Raw genomic sequence first — 23,275 nt, 5'->3', positions numbered from 1 at the left:
TCCCTGCAATCTTCCCATTGGTAGGATCTTTTGTTGGTTCACCATTTGCAATTGAATAGGGGACCATTGCAACGTGGGCCTGCCCATGCGCTCGCATGTCTGCTTTGGCAGTATGTTCGCGTCTAAGCCTAAATCCAGAATTACTTGATCCATTTCATACTCCCCGAATTGCGCAGTCAATCTCATCTCCATTCCTATTCGCGATGTGTGTTTCCCAAGTTTTTAGACTACGCACGGTTCCCCTGGCCCGACACACCTAGTGATTAGTTCCTACAATCCTTTTACAGCCTTGCTGTTGCGTAACAGCTTCATGCATGTCTCCAGAAAAGTAGTAAGCATTGATGGGTCCATCTCTGGTTCTAGTTTTCCCTTACTACCTGAAGTGGAGGCCTCCGCGAAGCTCTTCTTGGCTTACATGAATGACTCCTTCTCTCACTCCAAATCAAGCTCTAGTTCCCTTGTAGGAGCCTTGAAAACCCAAGCGCTTTCTTTAGGTTGCTTTCCCTTGTCATCTCCTATCGTAATACCACTTCAAAGCATGATGTTTACATTTGGGTCTTCTTCGCGCGGCTCCGACCTCATCATTTTCATATTCTGAGTTGGGGGAGGCTGGCGTATTCCTTTATTGCACAACCTCGCTATCAATGTGGGGCAGTCCTCTGTCTCATGATCAAACTGGGTACAATATAAACATGATGCCCTCGTCAGATTTGTACAATCACATGCATAATGCCCTGGTCCTCCGCAATTGTAGAAAATCAGCTATCCATGACCCCTCCCTGGTCCCATTCCACTGCAACCTCGTCCGTGCCCCTGAAATCCAGTGCGCGTCATCCCTGCATTTGGATCGAGGACCCGCGTTTCCATCTAAACTCTATAGGTACAAGTCCGATCCATCATCAATTCGTAACTTCTACAGGTATGCTCATCATGGCCTACTAATTTGCAGAAATTACAAAACAACTGCTGGGACGTTTGCACATACTTTTGTAGTAGATGACAGTTATATGTAGCATGTTTTCCTCCTATCTGACAAATCACGCACCATAACATAGGCGTTGCGCTTGTCCCGGCTTGTGCCTCGGGTATTAATGGCATTGGCCCTCCTCCTGCTAGGTAGTTTGTGAAGACTAGACAATGGTCCTTGTCCTGCCCCTGGCCTTTAAATTTTATGCACCATACTTCCTTGCATGCTTCTGGGTGCGCTGTCCTATCTTGTTTCAAACTTTGCATTTCAAGGCACAAGTTTTGCAACTACGCGTGGATCTGTTGAAGTCCCAAGTTAGGATCCTGTATTGGGGTTTCATGCAGTCTCATTGAAATCTCCAAAGCCTCAGCCTAAGTAGTTAGCTTCTGTTGCGACAACACAATCCTTAGATATGGTGTTAGCAATGCTACAAACAATGTGCGGTGTTGCCCGTCTGTCAAAGTCATATTCACTTCCCAGATTTTACTCTTCAGTCTCTGATCCAGCTCCTAGGGGGTCTCGCCTGGAAGCATTGCGATTTCCTTAAATCCAATGATCTATTATGTCTCTGATTTTGGTCTACTTAATTCCCCGTCCAGCGCAGCTTGGATATCCACGATCCCTGCGTTTATATTATCATTGGAATGCTTAATGTACCATGTAAGTGTGCGATCCTGAAAGGTGCTAACTGTAGAAATTTTGAATAATATAACACTTATTCATAGAGATTATCTTGATTATACACTATTACGGAATGCATGCATAATACATAACCTCCTCTACGTTGATCATCAATTTGCAGAATCAAAACATTCGCATGCGCACATTGAAACACATCAATAACACATATCAACACAGTATGTAACCGGGGAAAGCATACAGCTGAAAACCCCCAACTATCTGTATATTATAATGATAGAGAACATGTAACAATACATAGTACAATACTCCTCACAAGTACTCAGTACTATCTCCACCTGCTACACACAAACTAGCTCAGATCTGAATCAAGTCACAGGTTCAAATCTCCTCTGTTGTCTGCCTGCCTCTACTACGCAATCCAATGTGAGAATGTGAGAATAGATCTGATCCAAACTCATTTTCCCCTGACTTGTACCACGCAATCATCATTAGCAATCTCCATCATTGATTGTGCAAATCTCATGCACAACTATAGTCACAACTGATAGCAGTCTCACTCTTTCACCCACCTCTAACACTTTTCTCCACTGAACTGTCCATGAACTGAGTTAACTGATGTATTCTTTAGTTGCTTTATGAGTTAATAATTAGTGAATTAATTAATAATTAATTCACATCACTCATCACTAATGTATTCTGCAGTTAGACTAAATACAACTAGTTCAACCAAGTCAAACTGAACACAACTCCATCAACTCCTCAATCAACTCCACCAAACTCAATCACTTGAGTTCTAACTGAAGTCCATCATGAAATAGCTCAACTAACCCATAAGAAAAGCGTATTTCCTTCTGACAGCTGCATGTGCCACATCCGTAGCTCGAACTGAAGTGCTCCAAGAGGATAAGATAATGTTTATAGTCCAAATATTATTAAGAGCTAATAATATTCGACTGTTCTATTTTTAGCCTGGCAGTCTAAAAATAGACTCCGCCCATATCTCTAAAAATAGAAGTCCATCTATTTTTACCAACATGACCAATCATCCACAAATAGCATCCTGCAACTCATAGACCATGATCCATATGTCTAAAAATAGACTTTGCGCCAAAAATAGCCTGCGGGCCCACTTAGTGAAGGTGACTCCTTTCCACTAAGCTCCATCATCTTGTTGCATTTTCAACACTCCCTCTCAACAAGATATGGATTATCTGCAACCCCTATCCTACAACTCTGGAATGTTCTGCATGCAACACATTTGCCCGGTCCACTTTCTCCAACAACACTTGGAACAAAAACACTCCCAACTGACCACTCTGTTGGGCTAGGAACATACTCTGATGTTGAAGCTCTACCTGCTACTGACAAGTGCTCCCTCTCTGACATCTGCGCTACTGCAACATCTCCATGCTTCTCGTACCATTTCACACTTCTCTGTGCCACCTAGCACTGTGCAAAACACTTGTGCCTCTCGCATTGCTGCAGCCTGCTAGCTATGCGCTGTCCTGGGATTCCCTACACTGTCACTCTCTTTGCCGCTCCATCCACATCTGTTTCTACCCAATCAGTCAGTTCCTGCTACTCCACATCGGGGCTCTCGTAGCAAGGTCTCATCCAGGAGGTTGGGTACCTCAAGGATCCTGCCCCTCCTCCTTGGGACGATCACTCTATATCGCCCCACCTCCTACCTAGAGGTATGGTTGCATGTGATCCCTCAGCCCACCTAGCTCGAAGTTTCCCCATACTAGAGGTCTCTGCATGAGTAGATGTCTCTACTCTATCTCCTCTCAGCTTCCCTTGTTGTGGCTGCTCCACAACCTCCTGAAACTGCTGCACCAATCGTGGCTCCTCCACAATCGTCTAAGACTTCTTCTGGCTCTGCATGTTGAGAGGTAATATACTCTCCCTCTCAACCACCAAGTCTCCATCAGTTGCCTCGTTGCTCAAGGCCTTGCATGCATCTTGAACCTCAAGAGCATACAGGTTCTTGACTCGTGAACCAATCTACTTCACCTCTCTAGTGATGATGTGTCTAAGGAAAACCTTTTCCTTACTGAAGACTACATCACAGCCTCTGTCCTCCAGCATCGCGATCGACACCAAGTTTCTCTTCAGTCCTGGTACATACTTGACATCGGTCAAGGTAAGGCGAGCTCCATGCTCCCTCTGAAAAATAACCGTGCCTATACCTGAGACACTATACTTCTCATCATTACCCATCACTATGAGTATCTGGAGATCTTTCTCCTCCAAAGTACTGAACAAACTCTTGCACCTGTCATGTGGAAAGAAGCTCCACTGTCAAGAAACCAACCACTTCCCACCATGGATGAAACCATGCATGCGAAGATTGTGAAATCCAACTCAAACTGTGAAGCAAGTGCCTCACCTTCAGATCCTTCCCCGGATCCCTTCTTGGATTTCCTCCGTGGACAATTTGCAGCATAATGGCCCACCTCATGACAACGAAAGCATCGCACTTTTGATTTGTCAACCTTCTTCCCATCATTGGAAGAACTGGATTTGGAAAGAGAACCCTTCTCCTTCCCCTTCTTTTCTCTGGCAGCCAAAGCGCAATTTTCTTCATTAGATGCCTTTGATGAAGATCCGTCCCTGGTATCCCGCCTGATCTCCTCTTGCACAAGATCCTACCAAAGTCTCTCCCATCCTGGCAATTTCTCCCGACCATTGACAGAGTCCTGATAGGAATTCCAACTCTTCAGAAGACCAAGGAGAGCCAAGCTCACCAAGTCCTCATCATCAACAGTCACCCCCACACTTCCCAGCTCATCCCGACATTGAGTGAACTTCGTGAGATACTTGGGCATACTGTCTCCTTTCTCACACTTAATGTTTCTGAGTTTATCCTTGAGTGCCAACTTCCTCTGGTCGCTCTTGCTTTGGAATAGATCTATCAACGCTTTCCACATCAAGTATGGAGAAGCCTTTCCATGTAGGCTAGGCACAATGTGATCCTTCACACCCTCCAATAGAATCCTTCGACACTTTGCTATCTTCTTTTGCCAAACCTCAACGTGAGCAGCATCAGTAGGCTTTGGGACCTTAGCCTCTATGAACTCCTTTAGCCCATTGTCATCTAACACCGCCTCCATCCTGTCTTTCCATGCAATATAATTTGAGTTGCCTTCAAGAGCATACTCCAATCGCAATCCGTTGAAAGACATTTCAACTTTGAAAACAAGAAAGCATTGCTGTAAATTCGAATTCCACCAGCTCAAAACTCAACCGCTTCTGATCTAAAATTCATGAGAACAAAGTATTTCTCATACAGAGATTGATTGTATGGGCTTTTACTGGATATCTCACCTTCCAAAAGAAGGATGAATCCAGAGGCTACCTGGCCCGATTACAGACTCTGCCTGAAGAAATAAAATGTAAACACTTTCTGAATAATAGATCTGATGATAAACTTCGCTCTGATACCATGTAGAAATTTTGAATAATATAACACTTATTCACAGAGATTATCCTAATTATACACTATTGCGGAATGCATGCATAATACATAAAATCCTCTACGTTGATCATCAATTTGCAGAATCAAAACATTCGCATGCGCACATTGAAACACATCAATAACACATATCAACACAGTATGTAACTGGGAAAGCATACAGATGAAAACCCACAACTATCTATATATTATAATGATAGAGAACATGTAACAATACATAGTACAATACTCCTCACAAGTACTCAGTACTATCTCCACCTGCTACACACAAACTAGCTCAGATCTGAATCAAGTCACAGGTTCAAATCTCCTCCGCTGTCTGCCTACCTCTACTGCGCAATCCAATGTGAGAATGTGAGAATAGATCTGATCCAAACTTGTTTTCCCTTGACTTGTACCATGCAATCCTCATTGGCAATCTCCATCATTGATTGTGCAAATCTCATGCACAGCTATAGTCACAACTGATAGCAGTCTCACTCTTTCACCCACCTCTAACACTTGTCTCCACTGAACTGTCCATGCACTGAGTTAACTGATGTATTCTTTAGTTGCTTTATGAGTTAATAATTAGTGAATTAATTAATAATTAATTCACATCACTCATCACTAGTGTATTCTGCAATTAGACTAAATACAACTAGTTCAACCAAGTCAAACTGAACACAACTCCATCAACTCCACCAAACTCAATCACTTGAGTTCTAACTGAAGTCCATCATGCAATAGCTCAAGTGACCCATAAGAAAAGCGTATTTCCTTCTGACAGCTGCATGTGCCACATCCGTAGCTCGAACTGAAGTGCTCCAAGAGGATAAGATAATGTTTATAGTCCAAATATTATTAAGAGCTAATAATATTCGATTGTTCTATTTTTAGCCTGGCAGTCTAAAAATAGACTTCGCCCATATGTCTAAAAATAGAAGTCCATCTATTTTTACCAACATGACCAATCATCCATAAATAACATCCTGCAACTCATAGACCATGATCCATATGTCTAAAAATAGACATAGTCTAAAAATAGACTTTGCGCCAAAAATAGCCTGCGGGCCCACTTAGTGAAGGTGACTCCTTTCCACTAAGCTCCATCATCTTGTTGCATTTTCAACACTAACCAGTGTTGCCTTCTTGATATTATCATCCATGGCTCCTTGCGCTGCCCATACAGCCTTTATCACAAACCAAAACTGGTCCGGGTCTTCATTCCCTACTCCCTTGAATACTGTCAACTTTATCGCGCTCACCATGCTGAATTGTGGTGGTGGTGGAGGTGGTGTGGGCGAGGATGGAGGTGAAGATGGTGAAATTGGTGGTGGTGTAGGTGGTGGTGGTATGCGCGGAATTCACTGCTTTATCAGACTGATCACGCTCCTTGGTGAAACCCTCGCGAGCTCTTCCTTGCTTTCTTGTCGAGGTAAAATCAAAGGGATAGTCTCTATCTCTACGCTACCTTCATTTCTATAGATCCTCCCACTTCGTGTAGCCGCAAACATCAGTTTATTCACATAACCCTCTTTTCACACAGTAGCATTTTAATCCAAGTGTTCAAAGATTTAATGTACTTACCTCGCGGTCCTTTGAGGAAGTGTTGTTCCACCTCGCTGTAGTTGACTGTTTGCTAGCTTCACGATCCACTCATACAACTCAAAGGGGAAGGATGAAATTTTTTTTTTGTGGATTTCCGTATATAAGTAGTGCTCTAACCATTGTTCCTTCGATACTCACGGATTCCTTTTTTCCTATGTTGCAAACTCGTGAATTTTTCTGTCCAACCACACTTCAATTTCTTTCTTTGTCAAATTCCAGTGACACGACATCAGACATCTCTTACTTAGATCCTGGTCCTGGCAACAGAACCATTTGTTGGCTTGTTGGGGCCTGACCAAAGTTCAAAGGTGATTTAGCGAAACAAATCTCGGTACTACTGGCCCTTTCGACAACAGTCCGCAGAGCATGGACTGAGGTCTCACTTGAAGTAGTATGGGAGGGTGCTAGAACTAGGTTTCCGCACCCTGGAGATGTTTGATGAGTTCAAGTGGTCTGTGGATCAACCCTGTGCACACGTTGCTACACTCACTTACTAGTACCTCGCAGCCTGCGAGGCTGCCTTTGCGCAACCCTACTCGAGGCTTGAACACTGTTATTACCCAATTCCTTACTAGTAAGTCAATATTAGTCGATTAACTTGGTTTATTTGTATGCTTTTGGTTATACTTAGCAATATTCACAATTCATACAAGTGCACGCAGTAAATAAACAGTATAATTGTAAATGATATCAAACATGTAATAACTCAGAACAAATACACGAAATTGGTAACAAAAACCCTTCTTTATTAATCTCTTCTCTGGTTATAGACTCAACTCTACCCTGTGCACTCAGCTGCAGGGGTCCGCGCACTCAATAGCGGACTCTACTAGGCCTCTGCACACTCAACTGCAGAGCCTCTTCCTCGTACTATGACCCAAGAACACTTAGACTCTTTCTTTATGCTTCGCTATCTCATCTTATCCATTCTATTGTTCTATCTTCTATTCATTGTCTCTTACAACTTAGAGCATCACTCTATTTATACAATCCCATGGTCCACGGACCATGGGTAGGCTGACATTACATTCAAACTTAGGGTGGATAGCCCTATGACTCTAACATACATTCTGCGCCCATAATTCACGAGCCTTTACAATAATATCACACAAAACTTGGGCTTTGAGCCCCAACACATGTTGTGGGGGGATTCCATGCCCAACAAAGTGGAAGTCCAATGGACACACTTGAATATGAAGAGTCATGTCAGTTGAAAATTCATAGGAAATAGAACAGTCATGAGGGTAGTCACAGAGTCACAAGGGTCAAGCATCACCCCTTGGTTATTTATGCCCCCTCATTGTATGAGAAAATAAATTTTTACGTTTGATCCTCCCGCAAGGCATAGAGAGTTTTAGTCAATTCTTTGAGGAGCAAGGAGTGGATTCAATGTCCCACTACTAGGGCTAGTGATGTATGATGTAAATATGTGTCTTAGAAATTTTTCTTAATACAGAAGCCTTTTCATGCCATCACTTTTCCATGCATGACTTATGGATGTTTGTAAGACTATTCTGTGAGCATTTATATTTCATGTTTGTTTCACATGTACTAAGATAGTTGAACTATTTCGGTTGTTTTAGTGCTTATCTTGTTGGGAATGTGTTGTAATGGTTGTCACTGTTGTCTCATCCTTATGGACTATTCCGTAGGATACTAGATAGACCTTTCCCCACTCTTCAGTTATAACGACCGTCACATCTGCTGTGGACTATTCCACTGGATGGTAGACAAATATTTCCATGTTCTTTGGTTTTAAAAACTGCCATATCCAATGTGGACTATGCCATTGGATTTTGGACAGGTTTTCTTGGTTCACGTGTGTCTCTTCCTGGGTGATACTATTACCTCTCACTTAGAGGCTCACTTCTGCCCCCCCTTTTGCAGTAAGAGACCCTAGACAGAATTATGTCTCACACTCACCAGGCACACTCACCTTGCTTTTCAAAGGTACCATTGCAATATTCTCATGTGCTGAAAGCTCGATCTGAGGAAAATATCTAAGTATTTGTCAAGTAGGACATCATACTGGATGGGACTCCTACACCAAATAGTGTGAGTTCTAATTGGGACTTCATATCAGGGAGATCCCCTAAATGTTGGCGGATCCAACATTGTCAACATTTTTCACGCTAGAAGGAGGGCCGCCAGTATTTTATGGCTGATTGTCCCACCGACCCCACTCATCCATTTTCTGGTCAAGGTAGTAACATTCACTCCCTCTCCCTGACCTGCAATTCTGAAGTTGGTATTTCCTCATCTCCCAAGCCTAAGCGTGAAATCTCGTACCATCAAATACGAGCTCTTCATCCCATCACTGTTAATTTGAAAAAGTTGTTGGACTGATTCTGGGAGTGTACACTCTTCCATATTCTCAAAAGAAGAACAAGACTACCCCCACAAGAGTAGTAGTTACATATGTTGAATAAGTGATCCCTGCCATCCTTGAAGATCTAGCAGAATCTATGGAGAAAGAAGAAGAACCTCAACTCTTTCAAGGAGAAGAGGAAGGCCACCCCTTTCTCTTGGGTTCAAGTTTCAACGAAGGAGGTGGAGGGGAAGGAAATGAAGGAGGAGGAGAAGAAGAGGAGGAACCAACAGATTCAAAAGAGGAATCATCATATTCAAAAGAGGAAGAGGAAGACAATGAAGAAGACAACATGGTAGACCAAAATCTGGATTGGATGACTCAGGGCCCATTGGAACGTCCACATGTCCTTCACAATATACCAAGACATGTGGAGAAGCTCTTAATGAAATATGACCTTGACAAGACAGTGAAGGAAAAATATCACTTAGACACTTTCTACCTACATCTGTAGACACTCAAGGTATGTTATGATGACATTGCATGTAGATTGTTTTCGTGTACCTTGGATGGAAGAGTAGCTGTATGGTACCACAACCTTCCTCCAAACTCCATCCAGAATTGGAGGGTATTCAAAAGGATCTTTCTTGAGAAATTTGCTGAAGACAAGACCCTTGCCATGTTACTAAAGGAGTTGGGTAGTCTCAATATGGAGCAAAAATAAAAGGTCAAATATTTCAATTAGAGGTTCAATAGTATTTTGAACAAGTTATGAGATGACAAAAAACCTCATGACTCCATCACTATGGACTATTACACTTCTACCTTGGTAACTAGTATTGTGCAGTTCGTCAAGCGAGATGTGGAACCAAACTTAAGAGAAAACTATGAAGATGATATTTCCGTAGAGAAGCACCTGCGTGTTATTGGAGTCATTGTAGATGATGAACCCATTAAGGACTCCAAATACGCGGATGTGGAGTAGGTAAATGTCCTCTGCAGACAAAGGTGGTCCCTCTATCCCTAGAGTGGGTCTAGCCCCAAACAAAACAACCTAATGAAAACTTCCTTAAACTAGAATCGAATAAGAGGGCCTACCTCTTAGAATGCTAATCCTCTTGATGGTGACCTCTCTCCTTTGCTCTAGATTCTTTTCATTCTTCACCTTCAAATACCTGAAACAAATACACAAGAGAAAACAACAAATGTAATAGAAAACAATCTCATTCAATTTACTTAAAAAGTCAAGGAATCTTAAGCCATCAAATGTAATATGACACTCAATGTAGGAAAAAAATCATTAGTTGTATTGATATAAATCTCAGAAAGAGATACAACCAAAGCCTTGACATTGCAAGTCTCCTCCGATGTATCCGGGTTCCAACACCACTTCTAGCATCTCATGGTTAGCCTCAACGATGGAAGTTCAAAGCTTCTTCCCTTTATTTACAAACCAAAACAAACACACTATTCTCCCTTTACACACATAAACTAGAAGGAAAAAAGCTATAGATATCTTGCTGGTTATTCAAGCTCCAAAAAGACTAGTTCAGCTTGGAAAAGGAGGAGTTTATATAGCTTTGATGGAGGGGAGATGGTTCCTCTTATGATGGGAGAGGGCTTATCTCTTTGGTTTGTTCCATATTTATAGGGGAAAGGAGCCCAAACTAACTTCCTCGGCTCTATCCAACCCAACCATTTACCAGACTTCCGTTCCATGAAGCTTCTAGAGCTGGAAGCTTCGACTCCATTTTTAAAAACTTGCCAAAAGAGGATTGGCATGAGTGAGGAAGGGCTCACTTGCACTGTATGGCACTAGGTCTAGTTTCAAACTCTGCAAATTGGTGTGGGGAAGGAACTGATCACTAGCATCAATCTTGAAAACTAGGATTGAAGGAAGATTCTTAGGAAATGATGCAAGAGAGGAATGTTTTGCTCATGAATAGGGATGTAAAGGCATGTTGTTCATGATGGGAAAGGATATAGAGTGCAATGTAAAGGTCCTCCAGGATCGAGGAATGGGGAGTATAGGGACAGTGATAAAATGATGTGTAACAGATGCCCCCTAAAGCATGAAGGCCAAACTAGAGTGGGGTGAAATGCTTTACAAGTAGATGTGTGGAACAGAGACCATCATCGGTAAACCTGCAAGCAAGCATAGATACAAATACATCATTAAAGACTATGATAAATGATACATGAATCGTGGTATGGAAATATCCATCCAGAGAAATATAATGTAAATGGATCCAAGGTATGGGCGCAACCATCCAGTAAAGAGGATCATATCGAACCCAAGGTATGGTGGCAGCCATCCAATAAAAGAGAAGGATCACATATAACAACTCATGGTGTTGTCGCAACCATACATCTAAAAGAGACATGTATATCAACATGATCATGTCACATCACCTTGCAACCTAGACTTGAGTAATCTGAGCACAGGCTCTTGCACTCCAACATGACCCGATCAAAGTACAAATTCTAACATGTGAATAGATGTGTCGAAGTCGAACATGCTATGCAATCGCTTGATTAATGGTCAATAATGTGAACCGTTAACAAGCGCGAGAGAAACCACCAATAATGATGATGGCACCCAAGGTACTAGCAGCACAATCCATGGAATGTGAATAAGGAACCGAAGTCGAACAGTCAATCAAAAGCCAATGATGTGAACTTGTTGTCGAGTGTGAAGAACTTGCCATTAAGGCATGCAAGTTCTAAGGTACTGGAGAGGAGTCTCTTGACCAACTTCCCGGATAATGAGCTGAAGCCGAAAGGAAGTGACCTTGTCGAAGGAGGGCCATTATGTATCCCACATCCTTGATGTGAGAAAAAAGGATGTAATGATTGTGGATAATACACAGAATCAGGAATGGGTGTAACTGCAGAAGGATAATTCTTGAACATATCGATGACACGACTCCAGAGTTTGGAAGCTTTTGGATCCTTAGGATTAGAGGTGATGATGACGTGGTAGAGAACAAATGGAAAGGAAAAAATGAACGGCCCAACCCAGGAAAGTCAACGATGAAGTGTGGATATCCCAACCCGACATGAAGCCGAAAGTGTCATGTTCAAGAGTGAGTTGCCGACACAACTGATAGAATTTCCAATTTTCCCCCACCATTTCTGGCAAGTACCCCAATTATTTTTTGATCACAAGCTTGAAGGTGATAGCATGTGCTTGCACTATAAGTCCATCCTTCGGATGAATCCAACCTAGTAAGATTAATGAGCCCTAGGAAGGAGAAGCTCATGTCCATCATGATGATGAATCCGATGTCGTTTAAATTTAACGGGTCCAACAAAGGTGTAACTCGGTATATTTTTCATGTTTAGAGAGTTCAAAAAAGACACGGAAAAGAAAAATCCAAAAGGTCCCTTTTCGTACAGTTGTCTCTTGAACCTAAAAAGGTAGAAAAAAATATTCAAGAGAACCTCCTAGTCATGTTCGACTAAGGTGTACTATTTTTGTAAATATTCAAACTCAGCCCGAAAAAGGGTAAACGTATACTGACGTGACGACATTTCATAAACTTTAATGAGTTCAAAATGACAAGATCTTGGCAATATTTTCATATTTTGAGAGTCAGAAAAGAGCTCAAAAATGATTAGCTGCTTTTATTTACTTTAACAAGTCTAAAAGGTAAAAATACTCGGCAATCTTTTCATTTTTTATGAGTCATAAAATAGATTAAAGGTGACTCATCCTGGAGGAAAGAGTGGTATAAAGGATAGAAACTAGTTTCGGTTATGGTGGAACTGCTCAAAAACTAAGAGGTCAAGAGGTTGGCTAGTAAAACCACTCATCGCCATGGTTCCTCAGGAAAGGAAGAACAATCAAGTGAAAGCATATGACCGGCCAAAGAGATGGTGGCGATGGAATAAAACAACCAAGGCTCATCTAGCAGAAATTAGCTGATAAAAACGGAAATCACGAGATGTAAATCAGGCATGGGTTCATTTTTACACAAGCTTGAACCATAGGGAACTCTGCTTGAATTCGGTTTCATGTTTACACAAGCTTGAAATGAAAAAATATTCTTGCGATAAGTTTGCATTCCCCCAGCATAATGACTCAATTCGAGGTACATGCCCTGCAAGCTTCATTTCATTCAGTGAGGTGGAGAGAATGAAGGTTCACTCTCGAGATCCAAGAAAGACTCGACTAGGATTTTACGAGATTGTAATCAAAGATTTGATTTGGAAAAGGGAATTGTTTCATTTTTTAACAAGGTTGACACAGTAAAAGAACTATCCTCAGACATCTGTTTCATTTTTTAACGAGGTAGATACAGGAAGAAACTATCCTTGGACCCTTGTTTCATTTTTTAACGATCTTGACACAAGACAAGGAACTATGCTCACATCCCTTATTTCATTTTTTAAGGAGCTTGACACAAGACAAGGAACTATGCTCTGTATGCCTTGTTTCATTTTTAACGAGCTTGACACAAGATGAGGAACTATGCTCCAACCCCTTGTTTCATTTTTTAACGAGCTTGACACAAGACAAGGAACTATGCTCCCTAGCCCTTGTTTCATTTTTTTAACGAGATTAACACAAGACAAGGAACTATGCTCCCCCTGTTCATGGACCATACGAGAACATGGCTCCCAAGAGGTCCTCACTAGATGGGAGAACCACGCTTTGGGAGGAATACATGTCAACTGGTACCAAAGACAGATCAGGTTCCAATGCCCCCAATACATAATGTACTATACCATCTGTGTGATCATTAGAAAATGTGGAGACAGAACGGGTAGCCACATAATTGACCTGTGGCGGGGAGGGTACTTCTTACAAACAAGAACCAATAGGGGACGATGGTTGCATAGGAGGCACTTGGTGACCAATGAACAATAATTGATTAATGGTCACTATTCTCCCTTCATGTGGAAAACAAACCACATGGAAATGTGAAGAAACAAGAGCACCCATGACATAAACATAGTCACGTCCAAGGAGAAGATTGAAATCTAAGGGAGCTTGGACTACCATCACGTCTATATCAATGGTATTTCCTCCCAAAGTAATAGGGAACTTCGGAAGGATCCCTAAGGGTTAACTGGTTCCTCCATTGAAAGCCAACGGATTTTGGGTGACAGGCACAAGTTGTGGAGAACCTAAAGCTTTCCAAGTAGTAGAAGACATGATGCTAACAAACGCACCTTCATCTGATATAGTGTCATCTACTACCATATTATAGGTTTGTACTGTGATCTAGAAAGGCACATAAGATGGAAGGCGGAAAGCAGTCAATTGACTCCAATCAAAAGAAACAAAAGAACTACTTAGTGGGGGTATCATATGATACCCTCCATGCTCTACAAGAATACGAGAAGGACTTTCCTGAACAATCGAGAAGGGAGGGTCACTTTTCGATTCATGAGAATATGAGGAGACGAGAAGAACATGAGTAGTATGATCACCACTCTCTTTGGGAACAGAGTGAACAATTGAAGGCGGAGCCAAGTCGACACTCTTTTTGACCAATGGTTGGTCGGGAACAGACACAAGAGAGTCATGCTTAGGAAGAGCACGATGGGCAAGAGATGAATCCAAGTCAATCTCTTTACCAACTAGGAGAGGGTTAGAATAAAGTCTCTGATAACCAATAGGGAGTTGGGGTTGAGGAGATGTAAGGTTTTCCAAAACTTTGGAAGCTTTATCCCTAAGAGGACAAAGGTGAAGAAGATTATCTCCTTCACATAACCTACAGGGGAATTTATTTTTTCCCTTCTTCTTACCATCGTTAGCCGAGGGTGTAGCATTGACATGATCTCCAGAGGTCGATGGGGATGGTCACTTCAGGTATTGAGACCATACCTCTAAGTCTCTTGGAATGCCAGGACAATCTCAAAGGAGATGGCCACCCTTACAAAACTTGCAAGGGAATTTGACCTTCCGTGGAGGATTGGAAGGTTTGTCTATGGGAGGTGCATTTGAAGTAACATCCACACACTCGGCCTCTCGCTTATCTAACTTCTTCTTCTTCGTCTTCTTCTTCTTCTTCTTCTTAGCCTCCTGGTTACTAGATTTCAAACTTTCACCAGACGAAGTAGAAGAGGAAGGTGAAGAAATAGGGGAAGAAGGTGAGAGGTCAACCTTAGAATCAATGTGATGTGGTTCAAACGAAGGAGATGGCTGGATAGGAGTTAGGACACTTGGAACCACCGAGGTCAAAAATAACCAAATAGGTAAACCAATGGTTAACCCAAGGAGAGACAACGTTGCCATATAAGGAGCACCAGCGTTTCCAAAAGAAGGAAAAGGACCAGGATTCCCATTTGAGGGGAATCCTTGATTGGTAGAATTTAGAAATGTTGCCATTGGAAATGATCCTAAAGAATCACTAAGGAAGATAACTTTAACTAGGAATATTTCGTGGGTAGTTAATTTTAAGACACTAAAAAAAAAATTTACCTTTTCATATTTTGAGTCGATAAAAGGGCAAAAGGTGACTCTAGTCACTTTTGGAGTTAACGAGCTTGAAAGGACAAGTGCTCGATGATATTTTAAATTTAAAGAGTCAAAAAGACCAAAATGACTGCTTAGGATAATCTAGGCAATAGGGATTACCAGGTAATCGTGAACTGCAGAATATCTCCCAGCAAACTAAGAAGTACAGGCAAGCAATCTCCTCGAATGTTGTGTTCGGTGTATCACATTTACAAGGCAACAGACTCAGCTTCCTGTGGATAAAGGATTGCAAACCTAGTGGGGTCTACCTTTATATATGTGATGGCACGAGGAGCACAAGTCCATACTAGCGTTGTCTAGTGCCAAAGCTAATGACAACTGCTAGGTTTAAAGACGCCGGAACAGGTCTCTAGCCTAGAACTCTAAATGTGAGCGTTAAGTTTCAATGATTCCTTAGGTTAATTCAATAAATTTTAACAGTTGATCTTGAATTAGGTTTCAATTCCAAGGCCCTACTGTTGTCATCTGAAAACTCCTATATGGAGCTCAATGAGACAAAACCCTTTCAATTTGATGAATGTTTACACTAGTGAGAGTAGTTAAAAAATCAATGCAACAAACAAGCAACTGAAAGCAAGATGACTCTTGACTACTTTGCTTTTTGAAAACAAAATAATGAAAAAAAAAAAAATCTTTCCACTTCCTATCTTCCTATCAAATGCACTTTAACTAGTCCTTTCAATGGTAAAAGAAGTTCATTTCCTTTCGAATGCAAAATGATGATGCAATTCTAGCTTTCAATGATGCTACTTAATGCAACATATCGATTCATCAAACTAAAATGATGTATTTTTCAATGGAATGATAAAATTAATCTCTCATATGAACACTTCAATGAAAAAATTCAAACAATGAACACCAATCATTTGAAAAGCACGAAAAAGAGAATTATTTTCCAAATCAAACATGCAAAGACTCAATAGAAACAAGACAAGAAATCATAATCTATGCCCAGAAAGAGATGTTCAACCAAGAGGAGAAAAACAAAACTTTTCAAAATTGTTCAATTGAAACCAAAGAAATAAAAAAGAACTAGAACACAAAATGCATGGAGAAGTTAACCAACCATTTGACTTGCTAAGCACACAAACAACTGAATGGACGATGACCTAGATGCCCTAGGGCCACAAACCACCCAAAGACTCAAGAAATCAAGTAAGGAAATCTCAAAACAAACAAGCACATCAAACAAGCTAATGGAGATTTCTAGCCTGGGAGAACAAAGGCAAAATAGGATAAGAGGCAGAAATTGTGAGGGAAAGACACATTGGTTATGATTTAGGAGAAACCCCAGGATCTTCACTTACAGGAATAAACGTGATTTCCTAACTGACAACAAGGGCCACAAGGGGGTATGACGTGACAATTTTAGAGCAATTTGCGCTGGTCGGCGCGACTGTCAAAAAATAAAAACGTGCTGATCGAGGATTTCAAGGAAAAAATAGAAAATTTCAAATCTCAAAACCAGACTTGTCGCTCTAAATTTTAGAACCAAAGCAGTAAACCATGAAAAGAACATAAAACCAAAGGGAAAGTGTGATATAAAAAAAGTTCACACAAACCACGAAATGAAAATCAATCAAAAGAGAGGGATGGCTCCCTAGCGGAGTCACCAATTTGTGGAGTAGGTAAATATCCTTTGTGGATAGAGGTGATCCCTCTAGCCCTAGAGTGGGTCTAGACGTAAATATAGAACCTAATGAAAACTTCCTTAAACTAGAATCGAATAAGAGGGCCTACCTCTTAGAATGCTAATTTGCTTGATGGTGACCTCGCTCCTTTGCTCCAGCTTCTTTTCGTTCTTCTCCTTCAAATACCTGAAACAAATACACAAGAGACAACAAAAAATGTAATAGCATACAATCGCATTCAATTTACTTAAAAAGTCAAGGAATCTTAAGCCATCAAATGTAATATGACACTCAATGTAGGAAATAAATCATTAGTTGTATTGATATAAAGCTCAGAAAGATATACAGCCAAAGCCTTGACGTTGCAGGTTTGCTCTGATGTGTCCAGGTTCCAACACCACTTCTGGCATCTCATGGTTAGCCTCAACAATGGAATTTTAAGGCTTCTTCCCTTTAGTTCCAAACCAAACGAAACACACTATTCTCCCTTTACACACATAAACTAGAAAGCAAAAAGCTATAGATATCTTGCTGGTTATTAAAGCTCCAAAAAGACTATTTCAGCTTGAAAAAGGAGGAGTGTATATGCTTTGATGGAGGGGAGATGGTTCCTCTTATGATGGGAGAGGGCTTATCTCTTTGGTTTGTTCCATCTTTATAGGGGAAAGGAGCCCAAATTGACTTCCTTGGCTCTATCCAGCCCAACCATTTACCAGACTTCCGTTCCACAAAGCTTCAAGAGCTGGAAGCTTCGACTCTATTTTTAAAAATGTGCCAAAAGATGATTGGTGCGAGTGAGGAAGGGCTCACTTGTGTTGTACGACATTAGGTATGGTTTCGAACTCTCCAAATCTGCGTGGGGAAGGAACTGATCACTAGCATCAGTCTTGAAAACTGGGATTGAAGGAAGATTCTTGGGAAATGATGCAAGAGGGGAATGTTATGCTCATGAATAGGGATGTAAAGGCATGCTTTTTATGATGGGAAATCATATAGAGTGCACTCTAGAGGTCCTCTAGGATCAAGGAATGAGGAGTGTAGGGACAGTGACAAAATGTTGTGTAACAGTGGGTAAGAGGTCTTAGAAATCTGTGAGCAAGGCCAAGGAAAAGGAAATGAGCGATATGGAGAAACTTACTCATCTCGTCAAGTCCTTGATCGTTGAAATGGCTGAACTTAAACAGAGGAAAAGCGAGACTACCATGATCAGCAGGCCCCCCAGGTACCTGCAAAGGAAGAATGTAACTTTTAGCAGTAGCAACAGCTAGCTGACCAAATCTGTGTAGAGCTCCAACATGATTCAGAGCATTGAGAAAATTAGCACATATTTATACTACATGTTCCACCATGAACATCATTCAGAAAAAACGTGCCCAGGATGGAACCATGGAATGAGTAGCCTTGTTACATAGTTGTGTGACATGGTCATGGTTGATGAACAACTGAAGCTCGATGAAGAAGAAGAAGCTTCTACAACCAATGAATCTCCAAGCACTGGGAATGTAGTAAACATGTTTAAGTTTGATCTCTCAGCCCATAAGACCACCACTGAGAAGGAGCCTCCGAGTGATGGTCAACCTAAAAGGACAATAACCAATACCACCATTGTGATTGAGGTACCAAAACAAAAATTTAGATAAATTTGTTAAGGAAGATGGGTCCTCTGGTCGACTCAACACATAACTATCAGAGAATTTTTGGGAAGACAACTTCAACGAATAGTGTTTCCACAAGAAGTAAAGATAGAACCATCCCACCAGAAACCATGAATTCAATTGCACCCCAGGACAACTTGGTGAGTCTTCCTGTAATAGAGTACAACATTGTAGAAGACATGAAGAAGTCTCATGTAGATATTTCTCTGTTTAAACATACAAAAATTACGAACTAGCGGGACATTCTTCTACGAGAACTTGGGAAAACATCCACTGGTGATGCCTCCTCTTCAAACAAGGGATCAAGTAAGTCTCCTGACACTCTCGCATCTGTGCTTAACACGCTCCGCATGGAGGAGGAAAACTCACTCTACCCACCATTCTTGTTCACAACTGTTTGATTGATTCTGGTGCATCAATTAATGTCATGCCACTCACTATGGCCAAGAAAATCAACGCTCAATGGAGTAAGAAAGATGCATAGATCATCCAACTAGATAGAACTTGTGATCCAACAATTGGTGAACTTAGGGACGTGATCGACTGACTATCATCTACCAAACGAGTTCATCAATGCATCAATATTGTAATTGTGGACATCCCAGAAGCATATGGGGTATTGTTGAGCAGAGATTGGTCAAGAAAGTTGCAAGAATACTTTGCTACTAACTGGTCACACTTATGGCTTGCGTATAAAGGCAAAAGAAACCAGATCCAAGTACCATCAAAGAGATACATGAAGCACAATGTAACTCCCTTGAATGCACATAACGAGCCATTGGATTTTGCGGAACTTGTTTTCGACAATTATTTTCTAGAGACATAGTTGGGGTGATGCCTTACAGAGCCATCCCCTGTCCCACCAAACACACAGTTGGACCTCCTTCCATGTTCAACTAGTGAAAATGAAGCTTGTATAGTAAGTAATAGTAATAGTAGTAGCAGTAGTACTAGCATGGTAAGCGGTCCCTGTACAGATGATATGTGGACCATGTACTTTGATGGATCCAAAACATAGGAGGGCTCTGGAGCTGGTTGTGTTTTAATAGACCCATTGTAGAGAAAACATTTAATCTCTAGCCGTTTGGAATTTGAGTGCACAAACAACACCACAAAATATGGAGCACTCATCTTGGGCTTACAGAAATCCATTGACCTCAATGTTGTTGTACTAAAAGTGGTAGGTGACTCCGAAATCATGGTGCATCAGGTACATAACAATATACATTATGTGTTGCCTCATCTTAAGAGTTATCAACAAGAGGTATGGTGACTCATTTCTCATTTCCAAGCTTTCAATATTATTTCAGTACCAAGAATGCATAATGCAACTGCGGATGCCTTGGAAAACATAACTGCTAGGATGTTACCATTAAGGGATAGTTTTACTATTGAAATTTTGTATAAATCATCTGTCCCAGACAACATCACTAATTTACACATTTTTTATGATGATCAACATATACTACATTTTATGGCCAACGTTGACGTATTCAAAGACGCAACGATAGATGAGGATGAGCATGAGTAGACTCTGCAGGACGCAGCTAGTACAAGCAAAGGAAGCCTCATCCTCAAGGGTGTGGTATCACTGGAAATGTTGTATGACCTGCAAAACCATTTTTCAGGGACCTCTGAATGCTAAGACCCATAGCCCTACTTTTTTGCATGAGCAAATCAACTTGGGAACAGAAAAAGATTTGAAGTATGTGAATATTGATACTTTTTATACACCACAAGAGAGACAAGCTTTTATTCACCTCTTCAAGAAGTACCTTGATGTCTTCTTATGGACGTACGACGATTGTAATACATATGACATGTGAATAATCCAACACGTGATACCAATCAAAGAAGGGGCCAAGCCTTTTCAACAGAAATTGAGGAAATTTCATCCAACACTTGAAACCCTCATACAAAAGGAATTGACAAAGTTGTTGGATGCTCATATCATTTACAAAGTGCGACATTTGACATGGGGATCTAACTTAGTCCCTGTAAGGAAGAAGTCTGATTAGATTCACCTCTCTATAGATTTCTACAACCTCAACCACGCCTCGGAAAAATACAATTACCCAGTGCCATCCATGGAGCACATATTGTAGACAGTATCTGGGGCAGAAATGTTTTATTTGTTAGATGGTTTCTCAAGCTACAATCAGGTTGTGGTAGAAGAGGCTGACACACTTAAGACTACATTCCGTACCAAGTGGGGTACATTTGTGTTTCATCGGATGTCATTTGGGTTGGTTAATGCAGCTGCAATGTTTCAACATGCAATGGACATCTCCTTCTGCGGTCTTAGTAGATAGAGCATAGTGGTCTACCTCAATGATGTAACAATGTTTTCAAGACAACAGTCAGACCACCAGCGCCACCTTAAGAAATTTTTTGAGTGATGTTGGAAGTACGGGATATCCTTGAGTCCCAAGAAGATCATCTTTGTAGTGTTTGAGGGTAACCTGCTTGGACATATTATTGCTAAAAGTGGGATCAAGGTAGATCTGAATAGGGTTTGGACTATCACATAGATTCCCCACCCCGTGAACATGAAAACCATGCAATCTTTCTTGGGGAAGATCAAATTCCTTAGAAAGTTCATCTCTGACTATGCTCAAATCATCAAACCTATACATGACATGATCAAGAAGGACACTGCCTATAGTTGGGGCAAAAGGAAAAGGATGTGTTTGCCCATATAAAGAGAGCAATAGAAAAATCACTAGCGTTGTACAACCCTGACTTTAGCAAAGACTTATTTCTCTACACTTTCACTTTCGACACTTCTCTAGGTGTTGTGCTCACTTAGAAGGACAAGTTGAACAACGAGCGACCCATCTCCTTCATGAGTGCGAGCCTAAAAGGGCTAGAGCTCAACTACGCCGCCGTGGACAAATAAGCTTATGTAGTATACAAGGCAGTGAAACACTTTAGACTTTACTTGTTTAAAAACCATTTTATTATATTTGTTCCACACCCAGCAATCATATCACTACTTTTTCAGCAAGAGATGGGTGAGAGAAGGGCGAACTAGATGATCGGATTATAAGAATACGATCTTGACATCAAACCAGTTCACACCATCAAGGGTCATGGTATTTGTAAGTTAGTAGTAGAAGCATTCAATGAAAAAGAGGAAGAAGAAGAGCTCACAGGCTGGGAGCAAGAAATAGAAATGTACAATGTTGAGTGAGCCTCTCCCACTTTAGATGGAAACTCTTGGTACACATATGTGCACTAGTATCTTGAGCATGGCACTGTGCCCTCTCATTTCTATTTGTGGAAGAAGAGGGCACTCCAACTCAAACCACTATCATACTAGCTGGTGCATGGGGTGCTGTACAGAAAGCACCATAATGGGATATTGCTCAGGTGCCTGGAGGCACAAGATTCAGATAAGGTTTTACATGATCTCCATGACGATCCATCGAGAGGAGACTTTGTGGGCAACACCACAACACACAAGGTCATGTGGGTTGGTTTCTGCTAGCTTACATTATTGAAAGATGCTCATGCCTATTCTAGCAAGTGTTCGGTCTGTCAAAGGTGCACCTATAGAAATTAGAAGTCAGCAGACCCGTTGTAGCCTGCTGTAGTGGAAGAATTGTTCCAACAATGGGGCTTAGATATCATTGAGGAAATTTCCCTCATTCATCAAAGAAACACCGTTGTATCTTGAATGCTACAAATTATTTCATGCAGTGGAGAGAGGCAGTTCTGCTGACAAAAGTGAATGATCAGGAAGTCATCAACTATCTGTAGCAGAATATCATTTCTAGGTTTGGCGTTCCTATGTCACTTGTTTTTGACAATGCAATGTACTTTTCTTCATTAAAGATTTATGATTTTGCTTTGGAAAATGGTATTGTCTTGAAACATTCTGCTAACATTATCCACAGGGGAATAGTCTTGTCGAATCCATAAATAAGAGCCTCATTCATATCATCAAAAAGACCATTTTCTTTGAGCAACAAAACTAGCACTCCGCTTTGGTGAATTCCTTATGGGCTGACCGAGTCACACCTAAACCTTCCCTGAATACCTCCCTTTACTTCCCGGTGTATAGAAAGGAAGCCATCCTCTCACCAAACATATACTTGCCTACTCCCCATTTTTCCCAAGAATCCTATGGCAAGCCATGTCTCTTAGTTCAGTGTAGGATGGAAAATTTGCACAAGCTATAGGAAGAAAGGCTAAAAGCAAATGAAAAAATTCCTCTCCATCAGAACCATATCAAGAGATGGTTTGATAGAGAGTCTACAGGGAAGACTAGCTTTATTGCGGGTGACTTAGTCTTGAGTCTTGAAGTGGGACAAAGCCCACAAAGTCAAAGGAAAGCACACTAACTTTCAATCCCTATGGATTGGTCCATACATAGTCCATGAAAAGCTTTTCCAATACATGTATCGTCTTCAATCACTTGACAAGAATATTGACTCTCTCCCTGTCAATGGCTAAGACTTAAAATATTACCTTTAATGAAGATCTGGATCTGTGCCTCGCACCATGTACATAGT

The sequence above is a fragment of the Pinus tabuliformis genome, chromosome 4_1 (genome assembly GCF_031772625.1).
Source record: "Pinus tabuliformis cultivar Carrire ecotype Pingquan chromosome 4_1, CPIR1, whole genome shotgun sequence".
NCBI lineage: Eukaryota > Viridiplantae > Streptophyta > Pinopsida > Pinales > Pinaceae > Pinus > Pinus tabuliformis.
Note: the sequence above shows the minus strand (reverse complement) of the source record.